We start from the raw sequence: 4,412 nt of genomic DNA on the forward strand, positions 1-4,412 counted from the left end.
GTTTTGACTTCCTCTTGGGCTCGTCCAGAGAGTTTATTTACAGAAGTAAGACCGCCTTGTTCTTATTGCGGTGAAACATACACGATGCAAAATGTACCCTTTTAAGCATTTCACTTAAAAGAGTGGACAGCTTCATGTCACCTATTCCCAGTGGGCGCATTTCCAGTGTTGCACGATCGTCAGGCATCACCATCTGTCCCCAGGATCCCAGACTAAAGCTCCATATGGTTCGATTCCCGGTCAGGGCACATGCCTGGGTTTCTGACTCGATCCCCAGTAGGGGGCGTGCAGGAGGCAGCTGCTCTCTCATCAACGTCTCTCTCTCCCTCTCCTTTCCTTTCTGAAATCAACAAAAAGAAGGAGGAGGAGGAGGAGCAGGAAGAGGAGAAGGAGGAGGAGAAGGAGGAAGAGAAAAAGGAGAAGAAGGAGAAGGTGTCTATCCCTGGTCAGTTCAACCAGCCTTCACATTTGCCCAGTGAGATGCTCAGGGCAGAAAGAGTGGATGGAGCCCTGGCCGGGTGCTCAGTGGTTAGAGCATCCACCCAGGGAATGAAGGGTCTCAAGTTCAATTCCTGGGCAAGGGCACATACCGCAGTTGTGGTTTGAGCCCCAGCCCTGGTTGGGGCAGGTGTGGTAGGCAACCAATCGGTGTGTCTCTCACGTTGATGTTTCTCTCTCTCTCTCTCTTTCCCCTCCCTCTTCCCTTCCTTCCACTCTAAGAATCAATGGGAAAAATATCCTCTGGTGAGGATTGAAAATAAAAGAATATAATTTAAAAACACACATATATTTCATTATTGATTTCAGAGAGAAAAGGAGAGAGAGGGGGAGAAGGAGGGAGAGAGAGAGAGAAACATCAATGATGAGAGAGAATCCTTGATCGGCTGCCTCCTGCACACGGTGCCCGGTGTCTGGGAACCCAGGAGGGTCCTTGTTGGACGGTGTGGACGCTCCGCCCCAATCTGCCTTTTCAGGCTGTCCGCCAGGGGTGCCCGGTCCTGGGGCCGCATTTTAAAAACCGATCTGCTTCAGCCTTTAAAAAACAAAACAAAAACCGAAACAAACACCCACCCGCGGAGGAGCAAGGACAGATTCCCAGGCTTGGGAGCCAGGAGCGCCTGGGCCGCGTTGCCCCTGGTAACAACACACTTCTCGGGGTTGGCTGCTTCTCTGGGCCTTTGTTTCCCAAGCACCACGGGGGTGGGAGAAGGTCAAGGTCATTTCCGGCTGCACATTCTGGGAGGCCAGGCACCCCCCCTCTCCGCTTCTCTCTTGCTGCTGAGTTCCCCGGCCAACATCACAGCAGGAGAAAAAGGCATCTGCGTGGGGGGTTCCCAGGGCTTGTTGCCTGGGAACCGTTCGTCCCCTGGTCAATGAAGACGGCTTCTGACCGCCCGGGTCTGTTTATAGAGGACCATTCAGACCCCCCACCACTGCGAGCTCTTGTCAGGGGCCTCAGTCCTGGAGATTTCCATCTGTCCATCTACCCATCCACCCTCCCATCCGCCCACCCATTCCTGAGCAGTCAGAGTAGCTGGTGAAGAGGAGGGCAGACCCCAGGCCAGGAATCAAGGGCAGACGGAAGTCCCGTGCCCGCTCCACGCTCACCCCTCCACAGAGGAGGCGGTGGTGTGAGGCTTTCTCCGGGCCTCTTGTGAGGGCTTGGTTGCTGTGGGAGCCTGTGACTCGAGTCTCCATTCATTCATCAGGCACAGTCACATAGAGCAGCCCGTCCGGCGTGGCTCAGGGGTTGAGCATCCACCTAGGAACCAGGAGGTCACGGTTCGATTCCCAGTCAGGGCACAGGCCCGGGTTGCGGGCTTGATCCCCAGGGTGGGGCGTGCAGGAGGCAGCCGATCCATGGTTCTCTCTCATCAATGATGCTTCTCTCTCTCTCTCTCTCCCTCTCAGAAATCAATTAAAAAAATAAAAAATAGAAACAGAGCAAACCCAGCTCTGGAGCTCAGCTAGTGGCCCTGACCCGCTTATAGCCACCCGTACCTTCCTCGGGCTCCTTGGGCCCCGGCAGCGTGGGCATCCGTGTTGACATACGTCCACACAACACGCAGCCACAAGCGGATCGTACTTGGGGCTACTCAGCAAAGTAAACTCATCAAGCCCACAAGCTCTTCTCAGATGCCAGGAGGCCAGGGACAGCCATTTCCCCCGTCTTGGTCTTGTCCAGGCTGGGCCAGGCAGGAGAGTGGGGGCGCCCCCTGGCTGCGGGTGAGGGAACTGCTCCTGAGAATTTAGTGAAATTGGTTGGGGGGATCCTAGGAATGGGGGTGCAGAGACCAGTATCAGCGCCCCTCCTCCCCTGGACTCCAGGGAGGGAGAGAAGTTCTTGTATTTTTTTAAAATATATTTTTATTGATTTCAGAGAGGAAGGGAGAGAGGGAGAAACATCAATGATGAGAATCATTGATTGACCGGCTGCCTCCTGCACGCCCCCCCACTGGGAATGGAGCCTGCAACCTGGGCATGTGCCCTGACTGGGAATCCTAACCATGACCTCCTGGTTCATAGGTCAACGCTCAACCACTGAGCCACACCGGCCGGGTGGTACAAATTCTTTGTATACAAGGTAAGTGAGCCATTTGTCTCTCACTTATCGCAAAGATCTTTTTATTTTTTTATTTTCTTCCAAGCTGACTCCATTTTTTTGACCTTGGAGATCATTTTCCCATGGATGTTTCTTACTTTTAGAGTCAGGTGCATTCGCCATCTCCTGTGTGGTTTCTAACTTTCGGGATGAAGTTCTGCCCTAAGCTGGCGCTTGGAGGCCATTCCTCAGGGCAGCTTGGCCCTGGTGGGGTCAGGGTCAAGGTCAGGGTCAGGGTTAGGCTCAGGACCAGGAGGGACCCAACTAGGACAGGCAGGCTGGGACTGGATTGTGGGGGCCCCGTGGGCATAGCAGTCTGGCCGCAGTGATGTGTGTGTGTGGGGGGGGAGCAGATTTGGGGCGGGGAAAGGACAGGATCCAATTTGCATTGGGGGGTTTACTGGGCCACTCTGGGGTTCTGGGGTGAGGCGAGGGGTTCCCAGTGAGGGGCCCTGCTAAGGAGCCGGTGGGGGGGAGAGTTGGCAGGACGCACAAATCCTCAGCCACCCTGGCCAGTAAACGGAAGCAGGGAGACGGACAGATTGGCTGTTTCTGCGCCCCCTTTCCCCCCAAACTCCTATGGGGGCAGCCGGCTTGGGGGCGGAACCATTTTGCCCCAGGAAGGGAGTGGGTCCGGGTGGGGGCAACCTAGGCTGCTATTCCAAGAGCTCTACAGAGACGACTAAGCCTTCATTCTTTTTTTGTTTTTAATATATATTTTTATTGATCTCAGAGAGGTAGGGAGAGGAAGAGAGAGAAACATCAATGATGAGACTGAGTCACGGATCGGCTCCCTCCTGCACGCGAGCTCTACAGAGACGACCAAGCCTTCATTCTTTTTTTTTTTTAATATATATTTTTATTGATCTCAGAGAGGTAGGGAGAGGAAGAGAGAGAAACATCAAGGATGAGACTGAGTCACGGATTGGCTGCCTCCTGCACGCCCCCTTCTGGGGATCGAGCCCGCAACCCAGGCATGTGCCCTTTAACGGAATCGAACCCGGGACTCTTCGGTACTCAGGCCACTGCTCTATCCATTGAACCACACTGGCCAGGGCCAGATTTCTTTCTTGGGAGTCTATTTTCAGATAAAAGGAGTTCCCATGGGCCCGCACACCCCACAAATCTCTAGTTTGATTTTCATAATTAAACTTTGGAAAAAAGATTAACAACCTGAATGGGGAGTGCGATGGATCGGTCCATGCTCTCATTCTGGGTTTAAGCAGCCTCGGATGGTTACCTGGGAAACCACGGGGATGCCTGCGCGCGTGCCCGCGGGTGCATCCATAAACGCCCCTTGGCCATCTCAGGTCTCCTCCCCCGCGGGGCCTGGTGCGTGTGGTCCACGTTGATTTAGCAAACGCGTCATTTGCCATAAACCCCATAGGATGCAATTGCTCAACCAGGGGCCCCGCGGCCCGCACAAGCCCGCCATTTGGCCAAACGGTAAACAAGATTGTTCTGTGCAAACAGAATGGGGCTGGGGCGGCAGCTGCGCCCCAGCTGATTGGACTAAGCTGTAAACACAGGCCCTTTCTCCAAGTCCTGCCGCTGGATCCTTTTGTCAGCAGAAGAGGAAGGTACCAGTCAAGGCTGAGCCGGGCTGGGCTAGCGCTTGGCTTTCCCGGGGGACGGGTGGGGGCCCCTTCAAGACATTTATTCATTCCCCAGATTGGGCCACAGTTTCGCTCCCCGAGGGTCCTTCTCGGAGTTTCTGACACAGACTGTGCTGAGCTGCAGACACATGATCGCAGGCAGCTTCCCCTAGCAAGGCCCCAGGCCTGGGGAGCTTGTGAAATGTATTTAGAAC

The sequence above is a fragment of the Myotis brandtii genome, unplaced genomic scaffold (genome assembly GCF_000412655.1).
Source record: "Myotis brandtii unplaced genomic scaffold, ASM41265v1 scaffold329, whole genome shotgun sequence".
NCBI lineage: Eukaryota > Metazoa > Chordata > Mammalia > Chiroptera > Vespertilionidae > Myotis > Myotis brandtii.